The 14,733-nt window shown below is 37.8% G+C and overlaps 1 protein-coding gene across 7 annotated transcripts in view; it reads left to right on the top strand.

Annotated features, from left to right (window-relative positions):
* Trl (Trithorax-like) overlaps positions 1-14,733 on the top strand; it is a 66,440-nt gene that overhangs the window by 2,977 nt on the left and 48,730 nt on the right. Inside the window, exon 2 of one of the 7 annotated variants that reach the window (XM_073986572.1) lies at positions 13,671-13,949. The gene's annotated coding sequence lies outside the window, so the exon portion shown is untranslated. Of the gene's footprint in view, positions 1-13,670; positions 14,716-14,733 lie in introns of those variants that run through there. The other 6 variants (XM_073986571.1, XM_073986573.1, XM_073986575.1 and 3 more) reach the window with 6 other exon arrangements.

Raw genomic sequence — 14,733 nt, 5'->3', positions numbered from 1 at the left:
CCATACAAATGGTCTAAAAACAATATTCAAAATCATTGAATTCTATTGTTTGTAAAATTGTTTGGCACATTATTCAAACACCACACACACATACACAGTTTGTTTATATTGTTTTGAAGTTTTAGGAATACTCGAATGAAAAAATTTAAATTGGCATGAAGCTTTGGCTAACCTTTCTTATTAAACCATGGACGCATTATTTCATTGTATTTATTTTATCGCGTGGCTGGGGTCATACATTTATATATCTTTCATTTCATGTCAGATCCATGGTATAATAAGAAAGGTATGGCAGAGCTCACAGCTGATTACAATTTTTTTCCCTTTGGTGACCGACTTCTGTCAAGCCCATTTTGATATGTTTTGTTTTTAATGTTCAGTTATGACAAACTTCAAAAAGTAAAAACCGAAATACATACATTCCAAAACGTTCATTTCATTTTCAAAACGAAAAAAAAAATTAATCGTATTTAAGTTTTAAAACAATAGCCGTTATAATTAAAAAAGAGAAGATCTCGCGTGTGCAAAAAACTGATTGGTTATGTACATAATGAGAAAATATATCCTTGGTATGTATGTAGAAAAACGTAGTCTACACAATCTAACTTATCTCTTTTATTTAGCTAGACATACGGAATTGCTGAATGATAAGGAAATACAAAAAGTGATGATACAGCATGGATAACGACAACTCAAATACCTAGCAGCACCTACCAAAAAAAAAAACGATTTAGTTGTTGAATTTCGAGAGAAAATTTATGATGAAAACCCCTGTCAGATTGAATAGGAAACTGAGGAATTTCATGACATGGACACTCTGAAAGAAGTTGGGTTAGAGTATAAATGCGGATACATGATTCGAAAATTAAATATTAAAGAGAATGCATGTTTAAAAAAATGTACGTTATTTTTTTCATATCGCCGAGTTTGGTCGTAATAACCCGTTCGCATTCCATATCCACATATGTATAAGAGAAGAGGACTGGACCAGAACAGACTATACGACCGAACAGTTATGGTGGCTCTTGACCTATTAAGGGCCTCAAGCTGTTCAAGGACATATAATCAACGTTGGATAATCAACGCCAGTCCTTTGTGGAGTTCTGAAATAAGAATTCGGAAGAAAATTGACATTTGACGGAACCTCTATGTTTCTGAAATTCCGGCAGCGTAGGTTTCTATGTCGCTACTGCAACACCTAAACATATACATAGGTCGGTGGCGTCCTGATTTCGACCACTAACTCCCAGATATTGGGTTTAAAATTCGATAGCATGTTTAAGTCGTCCAAGCATGCCACAGGTCAGAAGCAGGAAAAAGGTTCTCAAATCGCTGGTCGGCAGAACAAAGAAACCTTGTTGGCCTCTTACAAAGCAATAGGTCGATCTGTGGTTAGCTTTGCGGCTGCTTGGGTGTTATAGCCTTGAGCATCACGATCTAGGCTCTCCCCGCCCAGGCATATTAGGAGAGATATTCACTAGAACCTCTATATCAAAGAGCCTATCATGTAGCATTCCCACTGGTGCAGTGGCGCAGGGTGTACAATGGTACATTGTGTACGCTGGATTCGGAGACCATCACCACGCATCCATTGCAACAGAAGAATGTCAACTATCAAGGTAAATACGAGTGGTTTTAGCGGGCGATGCAGCTGCCTCAATTCGTATTGGGTGCGAATTTATGCAACGATACCCAACACATGCCCGGCATCTGGATTAGGAATACACGACACGCTGCATTTGTTTAGTCCACTCACCTCTCTCCTAATTTTTATGGATGCAACCAGTCCAGGCATAGACTAATGAAAAGATAGACGACGGAATGCTCTCACCGAGTATGTTCGAATTGAGTATGCTGAAAACGCAACTCAAAATAAAATGCCAAAAAATACAAGTTAATAAATATTTTGTTCTAGCAAAAGGCAAGAATTACATTACAGTAATTTCATAAAATTACTTTTGTATGGAACTCGATCTATGAACGCCAAAATAATGGGAAAGTTTCGTATGAAAGTTTTAGCGTGTAACATGAGAGTAAAGGAACGGACCATTTGTGTCATTCTGATAGAAGAGTAAGGGCAAATTGAAACTTGGCAGCACTTTCTCTTTTATTCATCTACCGTTGCGCGTCATGGTAGAACAAATATAAGGTAAAGTTAATACTACAACAAATACAACTCGAACAACAACCACAAAGGAATTTGTTTTTGTTTGTAACGTTACTTGCCAGTTGTATTTGTAAACAAAACAAGGAAATGTCTATAAATTATTGGAATTTAAAAAACTAATAATTTTTCAAATTTGGTTGAATATTTTGGAAAACATGAATGAAAATTCGTTACATTTTCAATTTTTATGTTTCCACATCATTCCACTAAATGCATAAATTCTCACAGAAAGTAGAATTCTTGCAGAAAAGTTTGGGGTCATAGAAAAAGGAGAAGCTGTTTCAATGTTTTGTTTTAGAAATCAAAGAAGCACATGTTTATTAGGGCTTTATTTTTGTTAAATTTTAACAAAATACCTCACATATTAACAAACGTTGTATCGCCTCTACAAGCGGGGATTTACTGCGCGGTTTATCGTTCGAACTTGGAGGAGGTTACATATCATTGATATGAAGAAGTCTTTCTGGGAAATGGTTTTTTTCCGAATGATATATTTTTTTCTCAAAAAATATATGTCCCTAATGTACATCGAAATAGAAATAAATGTATAAAATGTCATATGAAATTTGACACTAACGTTACAACCCAGTTCAGTCAGCTGTGTATTGCTGCTACCTTTTCTTATTCTACCATGGTTTGCCGGTTTTACCATTTTCAGAAGTAAAGGAACAGACCAAAAGCTGAAAGCACATCCAACGTTTGAGTAAATTAATAAAAGACAAAGTGCTGACAAGTTTCAATTGTTCTTTATTCATGGCTGACTACCGAAACGTCAGCTGCTTTGTATTGGTGCATGAAACTAGGGGTTCTTAGATCGAGTTCCCCACTACTGCAATTTCATTCCTAGTTTCATGCAAGAATACAAAGCAACTGACGTTTCGAAATTCAGCCATCTGCCTGAAATGATACAAAACTTTACTCAAACGCTGGATATGTTTGGGGCTTTAAGTCCAGGTCCACAATAGAGTGATTTCATCGAAAAAATTTCATGAAATTATGCGTTTCTAGTACGTATTTGTCTCGGTCCATACTAGCGCGAATTTCAATAAAAAGTTTCATGAAATTATGCATTTCTAGATCGAGTTTCAGAGTAGAGTAAAACCATGAAATTGCTGTAGTGTGAAACTGGATCTAATACCCCGGTTACACTATTGAAGGTTAACCCACTGGGTTTAATAGATCCAGTGGGTTAATCTTTGCTGGTTACACTTAGCTTTTCGAGGATATAAACTGTCAGCTGATGTTTGTTTACGTATACATACAAAATAACTAATAAAGTCGTGTTTAACACTTTTACAATTTCTCGCATGAGATATCGTCCCCTCTTTGCTCATATTGGTATATTTTACACACAGGGATACATTTTTGTATCATGGTATCAAGCGTACTTTTTGTTAAAAAAGTGTCTAATGTAAAAAAATAAATAATTTTATGATTTTCAAATAACTTTAGATTTGTTAACTCCATAAAATCTCATGCGACCAATCGTAAACATGTAAAACACGACAAACTCTGTTGCAAAAACAGTTGCAACTTTTGGTACTTTTTGAGTAGAGTTGGATTTTTTTGCACAAATACCGAATACAACACAGTATTTTTGGTGGATTTGTGCCGGATTTAAAATAAACCCAGTCGTGAGAGGATTTAATTTTTGTATGGCAAATCTGGTCAGATTTGACCAGATTAAGCAATAAATCCTCATAAAGTGGGTTAACCCGGCAAAAAACTGTAGTGTAACCGCACTATAAGAACGCCTAATATATTTAAACTTTTTAATGAAATTCACGCTAGTGTGGACCGGAACTAAAGCGGTAAGAGTAATTTCACTGAAATTTTGACATGAAACTAAAAGATGATATAAAATAAAACAGTCTGTTTATTTCATACGAATATTGCAACAAAGCGAAATTACAGAACACATGAAACCGTGAACACTAGTTTCTTCAAATCACGTGTTTTTCTCAAAAATGCAAAGTTTCATGTCAAAATTTCACTGAAATTTCTCTAGTGTGGCCCGGGACTTATATCTTCTTCTATACATGTTGTTTTAAACCTTCTTCAAGCAGATGGCGGAGTAATCTCTGTAGAGTCCTTGCTGATGTGTCCATATTCATTCTAAAAGGTATTCATGAAATTTGTGGAATTCATTTTCTGAATGCATTTCCAGTTTTTCGAGGGACTTTACAAGTCTATATTTCGTGAAATACTCTACGAAGACAAAAAACTGACATTCATAACAGGAAAGAAAGCAGCCTTCTATGGACCCACTCTGAAAGAAAGCGAGATGCTATAGACCCTTTCTGAATGAAAAGGGTGCCTCTATAGTACCTTACCGAAAGATAGGATGTTTCTATAGTGCCTTACTGAAAGATAGGGTGCTTATATATAGCGTTACTGAAAGAAAGGGTGCCTCTTAAGGCCATCTCCAAAAGATAGGGTGCTTATATAGAGCGTTACTGAAAGAAATGGTGCTTCAAGAGGACCTCTCCAAAAGAAAAGGTATTTCTAAAGGCACTCTCTAAAAGAACGGGCGCTTTTAAATGCGCTCCCTAAAAGAAATGGCGCTTCTAAAGGCCTTTCCTAAAAGAAAAGGTGCTTCTATATACCCTTTCTAAAATAAAGGGTGCTTCTGTAATACTATTCTGAAAGAAAGTTTGCATCTATAGTCCTTTTCTGAAAGAAAGGCTGCTTCTACAGCCCCTTTCTGAAAGAAAGGGTGATTCTATAGTCCCTTTCTGAAAGAGAGGGTGCTTCTATAGTCCCTTTCTGAGAGAAATGGTGCTTCTATAGCCCTTTCTGCTAGAAAGGAAGCTTCTGTAGATCCCTTTCTGAAAGAAACGGTGCTTTTGTATTCCCTTTCTCAAATAAATTGTGCTTCTAAAGTCCCTTTTTGAAAGAAATTGTGCATCTATAGTCCCTTTCTTAAAAGAAAAGGTGCTTCTATAGTCCCATTCTGAAAGAAAGGTTGACTCTATAGCATTGATGCACAAGATGAGCACCCGCATTTACGTTTTCATACGATTCGTCATACAAATGCTCCATTCGTGTTCATCATTGCGCTATAGTCTCTTTCTGATAGAGAGGGTGCTTCAATAGTCCCTTTCTAAAAGGGTGCTTCCATAGAGCTTTTCAGAAAGAAATGGCGCTTCTATAGTCCGTTTCTGAACGAAATGGTGTTTATATAGCCCCTTTCTGAAATAAGTTGTGCTTCAATAGTCCCTTTCTAAAAGGGTGCTTCCATAGACCTTTTCAGAAAGAAATAATGATTATGTAGAGCCTCCTGCTAGAAAGGGTGCTTCTGTAGACCCCTTTCTGCCAGAAAGGGTGGTTCTATAGAACTTTTCTGATGGAAATTGTGCTCTGTAGACCCTTTCTGCTAGAAAGCGTCTTTTCTATAGACAATTCCTCAATGAAAGATGAAAAATAATCATATCCCGTTGTAATGGGGACCTCTTGGGCAGACAGTAGTTTCAAAAAAATCCTTGAACGGGCTTCATTATTTACATGTTCCACATTTTTTTAATTTAAGATCTAAATTACGTATAATTTTTCCCATATGATCTAGTGACTAGGACGTCTTCCTGCTTTAAACTTTTACTTGTTAGAAGGTGACTTCACTCGCGGTTTGAAATACAATTTCGGTAATGTTATATTGTTTGGGGAACCCTCAGATCTGTTTGGAATTGTTAGCGCACGTAGTTCTTCTTATGCTAATCACAACAATTTAAAACCTATTGAGGTTCTATTTTCAGTGCAAATATTAGGTAAAGGTTGGTTGCCCTTAGCAGACTTCATTCACTTCGTGGACATTTTTTCCGCCGAAAAATTATTTCTTTAATTCAAGATCCAGATTATCGGCAGTCCATTGCGTCAATTCTTATTGTTTCCGCTGTTCTTCACGAGATCCAATTGTCGAATACAACTGCTACGGCTGTTGCAAATTGCAATACTAAACTGCCGGGAACACAAATCAACACATTCTGACTTTCTGAATGAGTGGCTACAGTTTTCATACTTTGAAGTTTGATTTCTGCCACTAAAAAGAATCCAAATAGCTATAACCTCTCACACTCTCCCGGTGGACACCACCATCACCTCTCGCCGCCTAATAACAATAATAAACTCTATTAACGGTACATCTCTCATCTAGGGTGACCCACCTCTCCTTCTAATGATAGTAAACGGTGGAAGATGACAAAAACATAATCTCAATTCACAAACCAAAAACACAAATTTTTATGACAATTTTCTTCTCCAAATTGCCAATTCAATTTGCTGGTGTTTGGACAAGTTCTCCTCCCTCTCCCAGGAATGGAGAACAAGAGATTCTTACACAAGAAAATCATAACAGAGAGGACACCGTCCGCCGGCGGGGGACATCATCTGTAAAAAGGTAGGTAAACAAAATTTTAATCATGTTTTGCTTTCTTGCAATGAAATTGGAATTTTTGAGAATAATTTTTTTAACGAAAATATCTCCCTTGGTTTCTACTCTCCTCTCCCCTAAAATGTCAAACAGTTCTTTAAGTCGTTGTTGTTTTTGTAAACCATAAAAACGTGGCTCAGCAAGTTAGCTAGCTACCTATTTAAATCAACATTCATTTTTAGTTCCCAAATCATTCATTTACTTGCCGTTGTTTGTTGCATATTCTCTTTTCGAAAAAAAAAACACGAGGCCACCACCACCATCATTTTGCTCACGAAACACACAACACTCGTGGAGATACGAACTCACAAATTCATACAATTGAATGACTGTACCTCTTTTCTGGGATTTGGTTGTTGTTGTTGGTGCGCTGCTGTTGGTTTTGCTGAGTTGTGTGACTGCCATAAATGACGACAATGCTTGGTCGTCGCTCGTTTTGTCCGTGGTGTGTATATGTATGTGTGTGAGTGTGGTATATGCGAGAAGAGCACGTCAGCCATCTTGCTCCCATTTGAAATAATAAAAACAACAACAAAATAAAGACAAACAACACAACACACTTTTGCCTACACAGTGAATGGCATTTTTGTCAGTGATGACAATTTTTGCAGGTGAAAAAAACGCAAAAATTTAAAAATCGCCCAAATAATAAAATGAGATATTTTTGAAAAGTGGGAATATTTTTTAAGTGTTTTACACTTTTATATAAAAAAAAATGCTAAAACACCACGAACGCAATTTGGAACAGGGAATTAAGCTAAATTTTTTGAACTCATTTTAAATTTTTGAACTTATTATGTTGTTGTATAGTTCGGCTATAGGCTTTTCTAGTAAAAGACTTGATGTTTTTAGTTTTCAAGTTTTATTTATTTCCGATATTTCGACTGGAATCTCCAGTCATCCTCAGGGAACTACAATAAATTACATTTTACCAACAATTTTCTGGATATGTGAACATTAAAAACTTACTTAAAGGAAGTAGTCGTTGTTTTCAGTACAAAATACTTTCTTTAACTAAAGTTTAGCAGATCTATACTTATTAACTACATGTCTGTAACTTTGAGCGCAATTGTCAGTGTCTGTTTTATAATTTAATCGTTTGTTTGTAGGTGTGTTGATTATATGCAACATCTCAAGAGTGAACCGTTTGTGGTAATTATTCTCTTGAGCTAAAACTTTGATGTTGTCGAAATCAGGGACGTGTCCTGTGAGGGTGCAGTGTGCTGCTAACGCTGTTTTTTGTTCCAAAGGTTTATTTCGAGCTTTGTGATCTGATTTATGTGATGATGTCCTGGTCTTTAACTTGGTTTTTGTAGTGCCAACATATACCTTTTGGCATATGTTGGACTTGTCACCTTTGCAATTAATGCGATAAACTACTAAGATAGATCTAACGTAGTTTATCGCATTAATTGCAAAGGTGACAAGTCCAACATATGCCAAAAGGTATATGTTGGCACTACAAAAACCAAGTTAAAGACCAGGACATCATCACATAAATCAGATCACAAAGCTCGAAATAAACCTTTGGAACAAAAAACAGCGTTAGCAGCACACTGCACCCTCACAGGACACGTCCCTGATTTCGACAACATCAAAGTTTTAGCTCAAGAGAATAATTACCACAAACGGTTCACTCTTGAGATGTTGCATATAATCAACACACCTACAAACAAACGATTAAATTATAAAACAGACACTGACAATTGCGCTCAAAGTTACAGACATGTAGTTAATAAGTATAGATCTGCTAAACTTTAGTTAAAGAAAGTATTTTGTACTGAAAACAACGACTACTTCCTTTAAGTAAGTTTTTAATGTTCACATATCCAGAAAATTGTTGGTAAAATGTAATTTATTGTAGTTCCCTGAGGATGACTGGAGATTCCAGTCGAAATATCGGAAATAAATAAAACTTGAAAACTAAAAACATCAAGTCTTTTACTAGAAAAGCCTATAGCCGAACTATACAACAACATAATAAACCACAAGAAGGCAAACCATACTAATACCAAACATTTTTGAACTTTTTCACTGGATAGGGTTTATAAAAACCCCTTCTTCAGCGCCCTTTCTTGCAGACCGGGTAAATAGAAGCACCCTATCTTGCATCACAGGTCAATAGAAGCATCCCTTTTTTCAAAACAAGTCAATAAAAACACCCTTTCAATAGACACAGGACAACAGAAGCACCCTGCGCGGAAATAAGCAATAGAAACATCCTTTCTTGCAGAAATAAACATTGTTTCAGCGAATGAATACAAAGGCACGCCTTGTTTCAGAAAAGGACATAGAGGTACCCTTTCTTTCAGAAAAGGACATAGAGGTACCATTTCTTTCAGAAAAGGACATAGAGGTACCCTTTCTATCAGAATGGGACTATGGAAGCCCCCTTTCTTTCAGAATGGGACTATTGAAGCACCTCCTATATAAGCACCCCTTCATTCAGAAAGGGACTATAGAAGCTTCCCCTATATAAGCACCCCTTCATTCAGAAAGGGACTATAGAAGCACCCCTTCATTCAGAAATGGTCTATAGAAGCACCCTTTATTTCAGAAAAGGACTATAGAAGCACCCCCTATATAAGCACCCCTTCATTCAGAAATGGACTATAGAAGCACCCCTTCATTCAGAAAGGGACTATAGAAGCACCCCTTAATTCAGAAAGGGACTATAGAAGCACCCCTTCATTCAGAAAGGGACTATAGAAGCACCCCTTCATTCAGAAAGGGACTATAGAAGCACCCCTTCATTCAGAAAGGGACTATAGAAGCACCCCTTCATTCAGAAAGGGACTATAGAAGCACCCCTTCATTCAGAAAGGGACTATAGAAGCACCCCTTCATTCAGAAAGGGACTATAGAAGCACCCCTTCATTCAGAAAGGGACTATAGAAGCACCCCTTCATTCAGAAAGGGACTATAGAAGCACCCCTTCATTCAGAAAGGGACTATAGAAGCACCCCTTCATTCAGAAAGGGACTATAGAAGCACCCCTTTATTCAGAAAGGGACTATAGAAGCACCCCTTCATTCAGAAAGGGACTATAGAAGCACCCCTTCATTCAGAAAGGGACTATAGAAGCACCCCTTCATTCAGAAAGGGACTATAGAAGCACCCCTTCATTCAGAAAGGGACTATAGAAGCAACCCTTTATTCAGAAAGGGACTATAGAAGCACCCCTTTATTAAGAAAGGGACTATAGAAGCACCCCTTCATTCAGAAAGGGACTATAGAAGCACCCCTTCATTCAGAAATGGTCTATAGAAGCACCCTTTATTTCAGAAAAGGACTATAGAGCACCATTTCTTTCAGAAAGGGACTATAGAAGCGCCCTTTCTTTCAGAAAGGGACTATAGAAGCGCCCTTTTTTTAGAAAGGGACTACAGAAGCACCCTTTCTTTCAGAAAGAGACTACAAAAGCACCCTTTCTTTCAGAAAGGGACTATAGAAACACCCTTTCTTTCAGATAGGGACTATAGAAGCACCTTTCTTTCAGCAAGGGACTATACAAGCACTTCTTCTTTCAGAATGGAACTATAGAAGTACCCTTTGTTTCAGAAAGGGACTATAGAAGCGCCCTATCTTTCAGAAAGGGGCTATAGAAGCACTCTTTCTTTCAGAAAGCGACTATAGAAGCACACTTTCTTTCAGAAAGGGACTATGGAAGCACACTTTCTTTCAGAAAGGGACTATGGAAGCACCCTTTCTTTCAGAAATGAACTAAAGCAGCACACTTTGTTTCAGAAAGGGACTACAGAAGCACCCTTTCTTTCAGAAAGGGACTATAGAAGCACTCTTTGTTTTAGAAAGGGACTACAGAAGCACCCTTTCTTTTAGAAAGGGACTATAGAAGCACACTTTCTTTCAGAAAGGGACTATGGAAGCACACTTTCAGAAAGGGACTATGGAAGCACCCTTTCTTTCAGAAATGAACTAAAGCAGCACACTTTGTTTCAGAAAGGGACTACAGAAGCACCCTTTCTTTCAGAAAGGCACTACAGAAGCACCCTTTCTTTCAGAAAGGGACTATAGAAGCACCCTTTCTTTCAGATAGGGGCTAAGGAAGCGCCATTTCTTTCAGAAAGGGACTAAGGAAGTGCCAATTCTTTCAGAAAGGGGCTATAGAAGCACCCTTTCTTTCAGAAAGGGAATAGGGAACCGCCATTTCTTTCAGAAAGGGACTATAGAAGCACTCTTTCTTTCAGAAAGAGACTATAGAAGCAACTTTTATTTCAGAAAGGGACTATAGAAGCACCCCTCCATTCAGAAAGGGACTATAGAAGCAACCTTTATTTCAGAAAAGGACTGTAGAAGCAAACTTTCTTTCAGAAAGGGGCTACAGAAGATGCATTTCTTTCAGAAAGGGACTACAGAGGATACCTTTCTTTCAGAAAGGAACTATAGACGCGCCCTTTCATTCAGAAATGGGCAACAATAGAGGCATTCATTTTTTCATAAAGGAACTATAGAAGCACGCCTTCTTACAGAAAGGGTCAATAGAAGCAACTTTGCTTTCAGAAAATGTCTGTAAAAGCAGCCTTGCTTTCAGAAAGTGTCTATAGAAGCAGTCATGCTTTCAGAAGTACGATTTCTTTAGAGAACAGGGTTTATGGAAGCACTTTTCGGGAAGGGTCTGTAAAAGCACATTTTCTTCGGAAATGGCCTATAGAATCACGTTTTCCTTCGCAAATGGTCTATACAAGCATAGTCTCAGGACTACAATTTCTTTTAGAAAAGGGTCTAGAGTAGCAGAAAGGGTTTATAAAAATACTTTCGTTTCGGGAAGGGTCTATAGAAGTACCAATTCCTTCGGAAAAGCCTGTAGAAGTATATTTTCCTTCGAGAAGGGTCTATAGATGCATCTTATTCTTCGTATTCGTACAGAAGGTGTCTATAGAAGCACCTTTTCCTTCGGAAAACGTATATAGGAGCACCTTTCCTTTGAAAAGCGTCTATAGATCCATCTTTTCCTTCGGAAAGTGTGTAAAGATTCACATTTTCCTTCAGAAAGGGTCTATAGATGCAACTTTTTCCTTCGGAAATGATCTACAGAACACCTTTTCCTTCGGTAAGGGTCTATAGATGTAGGATGATATATGGAAAATCCTGTATTAGCCGGTTTGCCCTATATTATTACTAGTCTTTAACGGCGTTGCCCTGATAGAGGTAAAAATCAGGGCATAGAACAAATTTTTTTGCAGTTTTCTTTGAAAATAGTTTTTAGAAATATTTGCTGTTCCAGAACCTGCAAGAAGCTACAATTTTTTTACTATGATAAAAACATAGTAACAAGTAAAAAAGTATCCGTCGGCTTTGCCGACAGAGATATACACTCAGCCTATGTCAGGGGTCTTTTCAGAATTTTGTGGCCCTTTTTGGTCATTTAAACTTGCCGACAAAAATTATGATTAGGATTAAAGTTAAAAAGTGTTGCGGAGGAGGTACTCGAAGGAATGGACCGACATAGTACATTATGGAAGTGGATCTTATTTAGGGAGTCATATATTTTCGATAGATATGGCGCCTACTAGTCATTTCAGTGGGTCATCGTATAAATTTTGGACCAGTATGTCAGGCAGCAAATTTAAGTAGCTTCATCAAAAATCAAAGTGATTCCAGAGAAGGTCTTAAAGTGAACATATCCGAAATTCTGTGTGGGAAGTACCCCAAGGAGTGGACAAATATAGTCCATATTCAAACCTGATCTATATCTGGTAAATATATTAGGATGTATAAAGAATGAATCAAATCGGTCACTCCCTTCAAGAGTTATCGTGTCCACATTTTTTCGAACATTTTGGAATTTTTGTGGGGGAGGTACCGGAAGGAGTGGACTGATATGGTTTATCTTCAAACTTAAACTAAGTTTAAACAAAATATTACGAAGGCTAAATTTTGGACCGAGTCGGCAAATCCGTTTAAGAGTTAACTTGCGCTCCAACCCCAACACACAGTGTCACAGGGGCTGTTTGCACCTTTCAGGCTACTTTCTCAGGAAGTATGGACTCGCCCCGGATCAAACTTGTACCATCGTAAAGTATTTACAGCAAAAATCAAAGCGATTCGAGAGCAGCTCCTAAACTGAACTTTTCCTAAATTTTGTGTGGGGGGTACCCGAAGGAATGGACCGATTGAGCCCATATTGGAACTTTATGTAAGTCTGGTAGAAATTTCACGATGTGCAATGTATGGACCAAATCGGTTACTCCCTTCAAGAGTTATCGTGCGCACAAATTTTCCGAAAATTTTCGAACTTTTGTGGGCGAGGTACCGGAAGGAGTGGACCGATACAAAATATTGCGAAAGGCAAATTTTGGACCAAATGCAAAATAATGCAAAGTTTCTCTTTTTTCTTCAAATTCTAACAAAAAGACGGAACAAGTCTCGTTTAGGGGCACCTCTCCGATCGGGCTGAAATTTTTACCATAGGTAGTCCTTGGGACCCTGATCACGACTATATATATCTTTCTAGGGGGAAGTCCATAATTCCCGAGATATGGGTCTTGACATTTCGGGAAAGTCCTACTTTAACACCATTACTTTATTTATGGACACCTCTCGGATCGGGCTGAAATTTTCACCATAGGTAGTCTTTGGGAGCCTGATCACAACTATATATATCTTTCCAGGGAGAAATCCATAATTCCCGAGATATGGGTCTTGACATTTCGGGAAAGTCCTACTTTAACACCATTACTTTATTTGTGGACACCTCTCGGATCGGGCTGAAATTTGCACCATAGGTAGTCCTTGGGACCCTGATCACAACGATATATATCTCTTCCGGGGGAAGTACATACTTCCCGAGATATGGGTCTTGACATTTTACTATTTTTACTTGGGAAATATGGGTATCATTTTAAAGCTCGTGGTGAGTACTTTTCTTTGCTATTGCGACTTTTGCTTCAGATTTCAGCCCGATCCGAGAGGTGCCTCTAAACGAGACTTAAGCCCAAAAAGACAAAGTGGCGATTTTTCATCACGAAAATAACATTAATGTTTGTACTGCCGTTATTAACACCGAAAAAATCACCAAAATGGCATTACTGTTTACATTGGCTTCTTATGGGAAAGCCATCCACACAAAACACGACGAACGACCCCTATAAATAAAACAGAATTCAGCGAGAGACGCAATTTGTTGTTGTTTCTTATGTTTACGTTGTTGTTGTGTTGTATGTGTTTTTGTTTTCCTTTCTTCTCTCTGCCTCTTATGTGCTGTGCTCTGCTCCCGCGACGAATATCTGAGAGTGTGTGAGTTTTTATTGTATCCGTTGTTCGTCGCCTGACTTTTCAGGGATTTTTTGAAAAACTCATTTTTAGTAGAAATATTTCATCGTTGGCGAGAAGTTGGTGAGCGCAAAAATCGTAAACAGAAATTCGTTGCTCCCAGAGTAGTGAGATAAAAATTTTTGTGTGCTTCTGATAGTCATCATTGTTCAATCCCCAAAGAAGAAGCAAAAAAGAAGAGTATGTGGTGCATTTGTGTTGTGTGTGTGCGTCGTTTTCTAAAAAGAAAGAAAGATTTTGTGCTCATGAGAATAAAATTTGAACTGATTTCTGGCGGCTCCAAACACAAAAATCTGATTATCAACAAAACCGTGAAAAAAGCGGGAAAATATTTCTAAAAACCTCAAGAGCATAAACCAATCAAAATTTCCACTTGGGGTGGAAGGGAAATACGAAAAAAAAGCAACAAACAGTTTTCAAAGTGTTCTTTTAACAAAATTCTTTATCGTGGCATATTTGCTTCTCGTTCCAAGAAATCCAAAGCCAGCCAGTCAAAGTCCCTACATATTGTTAATTTTTATTCCAAACGGCAGCGCGCCTTTACCAGTTTTTTTTATTAATATGTACGTCAGTTGTGCGCAATACTTCTAGAAACAAAAAAACTTGAACAGTTTTGTTTTTTCATGTTTGTATTTTAGCCACAAGTGTAAATACACGGTTGTTGGGTTGCCTGGTGGGCTCCCCAACTCCCCCCCACACAACAACACCACACACATCACATATACAGTACACTCTGAAAAGGTTATGCTCTCTGTCTCTCTCCTGCTCTTTCTTATTGATTATATGAGAGTGGTACATAACAGTTGAGTTGGGGCTCCCCCAAAATAACGTGAGTGAGAGAGACAAA

The sequence above is a fragment of the Musca autumnalis genome, unplaced genomic scaffold (assembly GCF_047663935.1).
Source record: "Musca autumnalis isolate F117 unplaced genomic scaffold, ASM4766393v1 scaffold_4, whole genome shotgun sequence".
NCBI classification, from domain to species: domain Eukaryota; kingdom Metazoa; phylum Arthropoda; class Insecta; order Diptera; family Muscidae; genus Musca; species Musca autumnalis.
This window is presented reverse-complemented; position numbering and strand designations above follow the sequence as displayed.